Below are 12932 nucleotides of genomic sequence, written 5' to 3' on the forward strand. Positions count from 1 at the left end.
GTTTCTCCTGTCATCTTTTTCAGTTAAAGAAGAATATAGTATATTGTAAGTTAAAAAGGCAGAGATTAAGATTACATATAATGATTTAATTGTAATAATCACTATGACTAGCCTAGTGATAATAGTTTAATAAAAACTGTATAACAATGTGCTCATATTAACTGAAGATACTTATTGTACTTTAAACTTAAACTGAAATTAATCGAAATATTTTAAATAAATTGGCGAGAATATTAATTTGAACCTTAAAAAATACAAAAAGGTTTCTAAGAGCTTATCTTTCCCATGTCTCTACACTCCAGCACTCATCACATCAGTGAGAAGAACATAATATCATTTCAACAGCATATTTACAGGTTAAAACGCTGCTGCCGACGAGACTTTTCACCGACTACCAAACCACATTAGAACGTTTGGGTTTACAATACGCAAAGCCTCGGTTGAAACGCTATATGTATATATACATATAGATAGACGGTTGCCAAGGGCCATTTTTATTGTAGCTAAGGGCCGTTTGACAATAATCAGTCCTAGCTTTTGTATCGCGCGTAAGGCGTGCTACTCGTAATCCGAGGGTCGCGGGTTCGCGCCCGCGTCGCGCTAAACATGCTCGCCCTCCCAGCCGTGGGGGTGTATAATGTGACGGTCAATCCCACTATTCGTTGGTAAAAGAGTAGCCCAAGAGTTGGCGGTGGGTGGTGATGACTAGCTGCCTTCCCTCTAGTCTTACACTGCTAAATTAGGGACGGCTAGCACAGATAGCCCTCGAGCAGCTTTGTGCCAAATTTCCAAACAAACAAACAAACAAGCTTTTGTATCGATGTTTGTACGAAGTAGAAAATTAACATTTAGGGATGTAGATGTGCAATAAGAACAAATAAAAGGTCCACCTATTAACAAAGTTACCATGGTAGCTTTCAGACCCCCAACGAATAAAAATCATAGGACGACCCCATACTGTCTCGCTATAATATTAACAACACGAAACAGTCGGAAACCTAATTAGTTTTATTTATGTTATAATGTATTGCATTAGTATACCACGCGTCAAAATACTGTTGAAAGATTAGTTTCTGTATTAATACTAGCTTATAGTTTAACGACTTTATTGAAGCAACTTAACACAAGAATAGTCTACCCCTTGATATTATTTTAACTTAAAAAGAAAAATATATAAAAATATAGCTTAAAATACGGCAAGCAGTCAAATTTTTGAATACGAGTTCCGGCTTGGAGTACGGAAGTCATGGACTGCTATCATTTTAAGTCATACATTATTGACCTCTCACAGTCTAGTAGTTATGACATTCATCTTCCTATCTATTGATGGCGGGTTCGAATACCATCACTAAACATGCTCGTACTTTCAGTAATGAGGTCATTATAATATGACGGTCAATCTCAGTATTATGTTAGAGTATCTCAATGAATGGTAGTAAATAGTGAAGACTAGCTTATAATTTCAAAACTAGGAACGAATATTGAGTATTTCTGGGTGAAGTTAAGAAAGACGACAATATCCAATATAGAAAGAGAATGTTAAAACTGAATTGAAAAAGTGATTGTTTTTTTGTGAAAGTCTCGTTAACCTTTTAATAAGACAAAACGTTTGATCTTGATATGTAAGTTTTTAATTTATTGACGGACATAATGTAAACATTTTGCAAAACGTTAAAACCTAAAGAGGAATTAACTTTGTTGTTTAAAACGGAAAAGATTGCTTAGACATTTTTGAGGAAAAAGAAAAAAAATAAGACAAACCATGATAATGTGTAATGTCTTTCAAATAAGAACCATTAATAGTTCAAATACCACTAGTCCCATATCATTCATTTATATTTAAAAAAATATAACATGTTTTTTGAAGAATTAATTCAAAATTAGACAATTACATACAAAATTACTACAAATTCTCTTGTCTTCACACAGAGGCAAGATGATTTATTTTCATAAATTTACTATAATTGTAAATGTAGTGAATTAACCGACAATGTAGATCTCTCTGATATAATACTTTGTTAAGATGATAAAAATGTTATAGATTTTATCTTACCTACGTCTAACTGTGATTTTAGTTTCTGTGGTTGCTTTCAAAGGCTACTGCACAGGTTAAGCCATTCAGTTCTCTGAATACTGATATTTTATATTTTTGTGTAACGTTTCAGTGATTTGTTAACCTAAAATTGACCCAAGAAGGCCGAAACCTTGTTCTCTACTTTATTTTAATACAAGTTTTAATACTCATACCAGCCGTCTTGAGATACATTTTTACTTCAAGTGGGTTACTTGAGTTGTGGTGATTTCATATGACTGGACGAGTATCGTTACTAAACTATATCTAATTCATATATTATGTATCTGGCCTACTAGATATAAAACATCCTAATTTCTAGCTACATATTCGTGTTATAAATTAAAATTTCGTCTTCCTGGAAACTTAATATTCTGATCAACAACCAGATGTTCTGATTAAATATATCTAAATATAAAAGCGTTATACACACGAAAGACGTCCTTCGCTGGTACAGCGGTAAATCTACGGATTTACAGTGCTAAAATCAGGGGTTCGATTCCACTCGGTTGACTCAGCAGATAGCCCGATGTGGCTTTGCTATAAGGAAAACACACACACACACGCACAAAGGACCATTTTTTCATAGGTTCAACAGTAGAAATAACACGCGGTTTCACCTAAATTTTGAATTAATGTACACCAAACAATGAATTCGAATTATGATATATTTGTTATAATGTAAGAAGACACAAAATCTATTACTCGAGACGAAATACGTGAGCAAAATGTTTCTTCATTAAACTTCATCATGATTAAAAGAGCTATTTTAAATAAACATATTCAAACTAAATATTCAAATAAAATTGTTCGTATGTCCTGCCTTCTAACTGTAAGCGACAAAAATTAAACCACTCCTACATGTCTCGAAACGTACAATCACAGACTTAAGATAATATCACAAAGTTATTTAATAGAGAGTATTATATTGTAAAGCATCATAATAAAGTATGGAACATATGTACGTCCATTTTCATCTGGCTTACAAGAAATCAGTCCTGTGGAATGAAAGCTTCTAAATCCATATATCTCGTTAAAGCTAAAAGCGAACCGGAAATTAAGGAGAGAAGAAAAACATGTATTAATCTACTTCGTACCGAAATACCTGCCTAATAGCTTCCTGTTTTAAAGTTATCTCTTCGTTTCGTTTTCTTACATACTGTTCATATATTTTATATACTGTATCACACCTATAGTTTATTTACTTATCAGAAATATTTTATTTAAAACAAAAAGCCCTGTTGTGTCACAGTGACATATTTGTGAACTTATACTGCTACAAACCGAGATTCGATACCTGTGGTGGGCAGATCACAGATAGCCCTTTAGGTAGCTTTGTGCTTAACAACAAGGAATAGCAAAACAAAAAAACAGCATTTTTAATTGTTTGATCATGTCGAGAAGTATCAATGGCTGAACTACTATACAACTGTTCTTTATATTATAATACATTCTTTTAGCAGTTGTGGTCAGCAGAGAACGTTGTGGTCTTTCCTCATGAAGGTGAACTTTGCGGTCACCGAAATGTTGGAATAAAGTTTAGACCTTGTCATTTGTTTTTAGTTGTTTTACTGTCGTTACTGTTAGCTTACTGCAGTGCAATAAAATATGTACTATGATAAAAAAAAATTATAAACAAAGTAATTACCTTAAGTAATAGCAAGTCAGGTGAGAGAAATAATCGGTACACTGAATAAACATATTTTTAAAACTGATATATTGGAAGATAAAACTAGAAAGTAAAACACATTACTACATTTTAAGAAATTTGCTTATAATCATCGGGTACAAGGTCGTAATATGCCTTTTTATTCTGTTTTATTTTCCCATATTCCTGTTTCAAAAGTTAATTTATTCAATTCCTTATTCCTTATTTATGTACGTTATTCAAGCAGTTGAATGTAGTATCATGAACAACATACGAAATAATCATTATAACAATGTCTATTGATCTGGTCAAGTAATTGGACATACGTTATTTAATGAAAAATTTACTGATAAAAACGAAAGGTGTGTGATCACTGACCTTATCTAGTGAATTATCCATGAACTGAACAAATACATATATACTTACAATAGTTCTTTTAGAGCCGTTAAAGTAGTACTGGCGAACATAATAGCAAGTCTTGGATTTAAATAAACACCTCCTTTTGTTATTTTAGACCTGTATTTTGTTCTCCTAAACTCAAAAGTCCAGTCTGTATCAAAATTTTAAACTTACCAGAAACTAGCGTCAAGCAGAAACAGTAAGACAAAACTAGTAATTACAGGGAAATTTATGGACAGGCGTTGCATCTTCTTCAGAGAAACGCTATTTGTGATGTCATGGAAACCCTCTCAAAATCGCCGATCAGACATTCCTGGGCTAATGTTTCATACGTTTCGCTCTGATATTCAAAAGAATTCCATGTTTCTCATTGAGTAGTGTCTATAAAAATTCAGCTAACCAGCAACATTATAAAAAATGTCTATAAATCACAATAAACAGTTTAACTAAAGAAAACTTACAAAATGTAACCTGAATTGGGCACAGTTATTGTGGATCTTGCTAACATTTTGGAATAGTTTTTACTTAAACTGGTATATGATCTTCGTGATCAGGTAATAAGAGGTTGTTTGGTAGCTGGCGAAATGGTGCGCACCTGAACCGATTCTATTGGTTCTCGGAGCGAGAAATGCTACTATATCACTCCGAACTAATGACCTGGTGCTCAATCGGCTCCCTCTGGGGCTCCGCAGGTTAGACATAACGTGACGAAATAGTACATTTTAGTTTGTTTTTTCAAAGTTTTGGTGAGTTAAGCATTACGATAAATTAATTCACAAATCGTATCTGTCAAGTCTGTCGACACTAGTTATTTGAAAGACTACTGTTATTTTGTGCTGACAAAACATTTAAAGAACATCGATAATATCAGCTCCAGAATCTCAGTGCGGTGGGTTATTGGTGGTACGTTCTTAAATTTGGTAACCGTGGCAACTTGTCAAATCTAGGATCTCAGTGACATTTCCCCTTAGTGTATCATTGGTGACAGGTTACCAGAAATGGATTATTTACGGCATGTTATCTAATTCTTTTACAATGACAGACTGTAATTATCTAGATTATTAGTATCAAATTGTTAAAGGTGGTTTATCAGTAGTAAAATTATCAAGATGGGTTATTGATAGCAGGTTATCAAGGGTGATTTATCAATTACTTTTTATCAAGATTAGGTTATCAGTGGTAAAATATCAAGGTAGAATAGTGTTGGCAAGTTATCAATGGTAAGTTATCATTGACTAAGGGGGTCATGAGTAACGGTTATCAAAGGTGGATTATCACTTGTAGAACATCAAGGTATATTATCGATGGCAGGTTATTAAGGATAGGCTATGAGTGACAGATATTCAAGAGTGACTTATCAGTAGGAGGTTGTCAATGGTGAATTAGTAGATGCAAATTATTAAACGTATAGCATCAATGACATGTTATGAAAAGAGCTTATTAGTGATAGTTTATCTAAGTAGGTTATTGGTGATAGTTTATCTAAGTAGGTTATTAGTGATAGTTTATCTAAGTAGGTTATTAGTAATAGGTTATAAAGATCATACTTTATTTATTTTTTACAGTTCAACTTCTTTGGTGTTCACATATGGTACAGCTGAATTAATAATATTTAGTATCGGGTATGTGTGTTAATTTTTCCAACTAAAATAACTGATCAGTGTTGCTTCTTTCCATGAATAACAAATACAATACTCAGAGATTAAAGGAAAATAGTTTTATTGATTCGATATTACAGTTATTAAAGGTATATTTTTAAATGATCACTTGACATCAATAAAATATGTAGTTACAAAAGCAGGAGCTTAAAAGTCGCCCCAGATTCAGTAGAGAGAGAATTTATGCTTCACTAGGAACCTTATCTATTTTTAACTGCGCAAAGATAAACAGGAGTGACACAGAAGGTTAATTAGTCGTATTATTACTAACCCTAAATATTTTTAATTAACCGATCTCTTTTCAGAAATGATTGCTTCATAACGTACATCAGTAATTTATAACGTGGAATGTTGTGTTCATTTTTTGTAGTAAAAAACATACATGTCACTCAATGTGCTAGCTTTACATCTTCTGAATAGAGTTTGTATTAGATTAAAAATCGCATACAAGTGGCTAATGCACAGAAAACCATGCTTGGTGATCTGAAATCGTACAACAAAGGTTCACTTATACAACTTGGAACAGAGAAAGAACAAACCTAGCTACAGGTGTGGCTACATTGATTAGTAAAAATGTTGTACATTACTTATAAACTTCTAATCAAACACTGAGAAATTATTCACGTAGAATGCATGTGGGAATTCATAAACTAATTATCTGACCATAACCTGATCAATTTAGCTTTATTCTTTGAATTAGAATTATGTCTATCTCTGAGACTGAACAAATAAGTTAATCATTCTGTTGTGGACTGGTCATACTAGTACAACGTAAAGCAATGCCCCGAACTTTTCTGAGCTCAGATTCGGACAACACGTTCGCCAAGTTAGCCATTCCTCCATCTTATGTATCAATTATCTTAGGTCCGACAGGGCCAAGTTTGTTAAGGCGTTCGACTCGTAATCCGAAGGTCGCGGGTTCAAATCCCGGTCGCACCAAACATGCTTGCCCTTTCAGCCGTGGGGGCGTTATAATGTGACGGTCAATCCCACTATTCATTGGTAAAATAGTAGCCCAAAGGTTGGTGGTGGGTGGTGATGACTAGCTGTTGTCCCTCTAGTCTTACACTGCTAAATTAGGGACGGCTACCACAGATAGCTCTCGAGTAGCTTTGTGCGAAATTCAAAACAAACAATCATTCTCTTAGTTTTTAGATGGTAGAAAAATAAATGGACAGTTTGTGATGAGATCGTTGTATAGTCTTTTTTAACAGAAACTTTCATTAATTTTTAAGACTAACTGCTTCTTCTGATTAACGAAATGATAATCAAAATGCCATTTTTAAGATATTTAATTATTTTAAATAATAATTATTCAAGGATTAATTTACAGAAGCTAAGTAAAGAATGAAACCAGTTAGCACAATAACGAATCACATGGTCTACGTTTGGAATAAATCAAACAAATTTATCGATACTCTTCCTTTTATATTCGGCCTGGCATGGACAAGCGCGTAAGGCGTGCGACTCGTAATCCGAGGGTCGCGGGTTCGCGCCCGCGTCGCGCTAAACATGCTCGCCCTCCCAGCCGTGGGGGTGTATAATGTGACGGTCAATCCCACTATTCGTTGGTAAAAAAGTAGCCCAAGAGTTGGCGGTGGGTGGTGATGACTAGCTGCCTTTTCTCTAGTCTTACACTGCTAAATTAGGGACGGCTAGCACAGATAGCCCTTGAGTAGCTTTGTGCGAAATTCCAAAACAACTATCAACCGTTTATATTCTTGTAAAATGTGATCTTTCTATCTGAACTGTCAATTTTTTTTATGTTTGATCTCTTTATTTTTGATAAAATTATTATTATTTCTTTCTAATAAACATTATCGATAAGTGAAAAGGAACTCTAAGACTCTGACTGGTAGTCAAGACCTCTGACTATCAAGTCCAATGCCAAGAAGTGAAAAGAAACTCTAGGACTTTGACAATCCAAAGATCTATTCAAGAGTACAAGTCCTCCTCATTTGTGTTTCCTCTTGCGGCTTTTTAACTATGAGTAAGAAATTTTATATTACCTTGTGTTGTTGTGTTATTGGGTTGATTTACCACCATTTAGTCTCGGGGTTTCCCTTAATATATTGGTTTTCTCAGTTGTAATAATGTTTCACAGAAAAATTGCTTTTATTGATTTATCTTATGTTCGTTTGTTTTAAATTTCACGCAAAGGTACACAAAGGCTATCTACATTAGACATCCTTTATTTAGCAAGAAAGACAGCTATTCATCACCACCCACTACCAACTCTTGGGATGCTCTTTAATCAATGAATAGTGGGATTGATCGAAAAATTATAACAACCCCAAGGCTAAATGGGTGGGAATGTTTGGTGTGACGGGGATTCGTATCCGTAACCCTCAGATTACAAGTCAAGCGCCCTAACCATCTTGACATGACGTATGTTATGAATTAAAGATAATAATAATAAAAAAGTATATATGTTAGTCGAGTCTTATCATGTGGTTGGATGATAAAAAATACTCTAACTGCCTGACCAGAACAATACAGAGTAAGTTAAAGTTTTATACTTTCATACCCATGGTTAAAAAAAATTCTCATAAACAAAGGTAAATAAAAACAGCTTGTACCCTCGGTTAGATCATCGTCCTTGTTAGCCTATCTTTCACGTCCAGTGTTTCTCTCTACTTATCGAATTTTTAAATTTTAATAATATATGTTAGAAAGTTTACTTTCATGGAACATGTTATGAATTGAGGAACGTTGTTTCTTTTTTTTTTTTAATTTATAGAAATTTATTACGTATAAAGAAATGGTTATGGAATTCTAAACCATTTTAAATTACACACGTTTATGCTAGTTGGCAAGTGCTAGTTGTAGTATCAACATGTCTTATTTTTGGCATAGTCAACCTTAACACTATTTTATTGTTAAAACTTGCTAAATCATACCACTTTCATAATTAAATACAATATAACTTGTTTAAGCTTATTTTATGAATTGTTTCGTTTTACTTTGCAAGAAAAAATAATAATAAAAAGGAAGTAATAATTTCGTAAATACAGAAATTAAAAATGATAATATTATTCTAGTTTTAAACTGGTTGAATCGTCTAAATTCAGACGACAAAACATGAGTACAAATAAGCTTAAATGATTTCTAAGTCAAGCTTACGTAACCTCGTTCGAGTTTATCTTATTCTAGTTTGATATTTGCGTTATCTTACATTATGTAGCTTTGTGCTTAACTAAAATCAAACAACTCTCTACTTGACGTAGCAAGTTGGTGGGAAGATACATACACGTGGAATTAGTGAAACGACTATGAATCAGTTTTACTTATAAATTAAAGTGACGTTTAAAAACCTAATACACGCAGATGATTCTGAGTTAAACTGAAGGTGTTTGCGTTTGTGACTGTAATACTGGTAACTTTAACAGTATTAAAGAATTATGACTGAAAATAAATTGACGTATGTTAGTTGTTGGCTTGATACATTTCAATTCCATGTTACACCTGTTTCCCGTATTTCGGATTATAACATTTTATAATAATTCAGTAATTGTCTGATGACTTTGAATACTTTAATTCTTCGGTTCCTCGGAGACTGACCAAAGGCCGGCTGCTTCCTCATTTCTCTAAACTTCAACCAATGATATATAATGTAACTTTATAACGAAGTTGTGTATTATATTCCAAGTATATAAAACTGCATAATATAGAAATTAATTATACCCTTTATGGAAATAAAAAGTTTGTACACCAGAGCCAAATACTAAGATTTCCTTGATCCACGTGTAGTCAAAATATCATGGATTATCGGTAAGTTTGAGGGCTTACAATACTAAAAAATCAGGTTTCAATGCCTACGGTAGCCCACTGTGCAGTTTTTTTCGTAACAACGAATATTCAAAATCCAAGTGTAACGTCATTCTTTCTCTCTGTGTTCTCTTAATGAACCAACTACCAGTGTACAAACCCAATGGAGATTTTAAATGTGGACATCATAAAACTGTTACTTGATAGTTAAACAGGAACATAACAGTTAAAGAACAAGAACATTATTGATGCAAATATGTTAAACGTCCTTAACTTTGCCACAGCTGATAAATAATGATGTTAATCAAAAAATAAATTCCTGGTCAATACAACACGAGAAGAATTAGCAATATATCTTTGTTCAGAAAATCACTAAATTATTAATTACCTTAGGATTTAGATTTCGTACGCAGAATTAGAGAACGTGCCTAATAAATACGAAGTAGTTTGCACCCATGTCTATGATTAATTGCTTGTTTATACATTTGAAATAAACGAATTAGGTGAATATTTCTGATTCTCGTTCTGGGTATCTGTATTTGATGTGCTTAATTTAAATATTCGTTATCATCACTTGGTAGATGGTGTTGACTCCTTTGTCCTTCTTACTCTCAGTTCATCAACATGTGTATCAGTTAACTGATGCGGTTAGGATACGAAAAAACTAACTGAGCTTACTGAAGATTACACTACCATAGTACTGACACAGTAAATTTACCTACCTAAAATACTCATATTCCTTGAGAAATAAATAAAGACATAAATATTTTAAGAATCAAGATAAGAGAAAGAAGATTAAAACAATTAGGCCTAGGAATTCAAGGATAATTTTAAAATGTTTTTTTATCGATATAATAACTACTTTAATTTGGAAAATTCCTCACTTATTGTAACTTATCCATATAAACGGTCCTACAGTTGATCAACAGAAAGTCAGAGAGCTAATAAAACTAAAATTAAGCTAAACACATTATTTACAAAATATCCACTTATATTTAAACAGATTATAGTGAACTAATACTTACAAAATATGGACCAGATATGATTCAGTGGCTATGAAGCCTTGATTATAAATCGGAGGACCTATGATTCGCATTCCATTGTTGCAAAAATGCTCTCCTCATTTCAAAGCCATAATGTACTTTAAGAGTACCAGTCAACTCTTATTAATCTGTCAGACAAAATCTGTCCAACAATTGGCGGTATGTGTTTGACTAGATGCTTTCCTCTTGCCTAGAAGCACACACCTGGGGAAGTTATGTAGAGATAACCATTATATAGCTTAATGTGTGGTTGAGTTTTAAAGTGTAGAAACAGGCTTTTCTCAGTATCTTTTCTTAGGTAATTAACAGAAAAACCATTAAAGATATTATTGAATTAATATAAAATAATTAGTTCGTTATTTACGAACTTAGACAATTTAATGTAAAAGACTGGAGTAATATTTAACGTGAACTCCATTTAATCGTAAGAGTTAAAATTCGTAGTACACAATAAATTTAAGTTCGTGTGTGTTAAACTAAAGCTGAACAACCTAATATGGTTCGGTTATGCTTACGCTCTAATTAGGGTAAAGCTGTCACAGGTGATATAACTCTTAATTTCACCCTTTCATAAGTTGTTTAGAATGTATGTTTAAGAAGATGATATATATATATATATATAATTTTAATTATAATTATGACATTCTTGTTAACCGATGACGAAAATATCGAAAATAAATGTTTCATAAAACTATCCTGTTGAAGTTGATATCATTTTGCGCCTAAGTTTATGTTCTCTCAATGGGTTTGGGCAAAGAGTAACACAGACATTTGTACAAATTATTTTGAGTTGTAAATTCTCTTACCTGAATGATGTATTTGGAATATTTAATAACATGAGTAAGCCACTGATTACAGGATACCACACTTAGAACTTTTCAGGTATCAAAACACGATACCTGGCGTTATAAGCTTTCAGACTTGCCGTCGCTGAGCCACAAGGGGAGGTGCGCGCTATATATACGAAACACACTTAACATATGTCTAATGAAGGCAGCAATGGCTTTTTTAAAAAAATAATCACATATTCTATATGACGTTACTACGTCACTTCAAATTTAACGGTGCGCAGAAAAATATAGCATTTTAATTACTCATTAGATTTGAATTTTGTTTGTTTGTTTTTAAATACAATTTGTACATGTTGGAATTGCTAGAATTAAATATCCCCCACTGGCACAGCGGCATGTCTGGGCACTTACAACGCTAGAAACCAGGTTTTGATACTCGTGATGAGCAAAGAACAGATAGCTCCTTATGTAGCCTTGTAATTAATTACAAACGAATAAACAGAGCAACAATTAGAAGCTAATGATTTTATGAATCAATTATATGAACTTGTACAAGTGATATTTAATGACACTTGAAAACACAATTGTATTCCTTATTAACTGTATTTCCAGCTTCTATAATTAAATCTTACATAATTTCAACATATTTAATAATTTAAAAAGTAAAATTAATACTTTATAATTTAAGAATAAATATAAATAAATTTAACCAGCATTCTAACGCTTAACTTTAATTTAGAAAAACTCGTACATATGCTGTTGTTTGGAGTTATCAATGTGTAGGAAAATCCCAGATTATTATACCTTATCTGCTATATCTTATATGATTTTTTTCCCTTAACTGTTATCGTTCGTTATGTTTTGTTTGTACAGGATCATCTTCATTAGTTTATAAATAACTTCTACAAATTATTTAGTTCTGATGTATATAATCAGTGTAATATTAAAGACAATTTATAAATTATACTTTAATCTTTAATATACATAATTATGAGATAAAACATCATAAATATTTTTAGCACTCATTTTATGTTATTGTTGACAATTTTTTAAACTAATTGTAGATCCAAACATCACGTGACAAACAAATAATAGTTATTCGCAACGTGTAGAGAAACTTATTGACTATTTTTGAAACTGGGAGATCATTACCAAAAAGTTTTTATAATGGAAAGGAGAAGTTTTTCATTAATTGTTTTTAATTACTTTGGAACTTGAACAGGGAAGTTTATCATTCATTATTTTTAAATTACTGTAGAAATTTAACAGAGACGTTTTTCTTTCATTGTTTTCAAAATTATAGGGCAAAGCTACACAGTTTGTTATCTGCGCTCTATCCATCATCGAGAGTCGAGCCACGGATTTTTCTATTATAAGCCTGGTAACCTACTGCTTATCCGGCTGATTACTGCAGAACTAATAGAAGAAATATCAATGGTCTGCCACTGGGGAGGCACCTATCGACAAATTGTTAAACTAATGTGAGTCAATTACATTAAATTGTGATATACAATAATGATCATTAATACCAGAAATAACCTATTATTGTTTTCA

This window comes from Tachypleus tridentatus, chromosome 5, assembly GCF_004210375.1.
Source record: "Tachypleus tridentatus isolate NWPU-2018 chromosome 5, ASM421037v1, whole genome shotgun sequence".
Classification (NCBI taxonomy): Eukaryota; Metazoa; Arthropoda; class Merostomata; order Xiphosura; family Limulidae; genus Tachypleus; species Tachypleus tridentatus.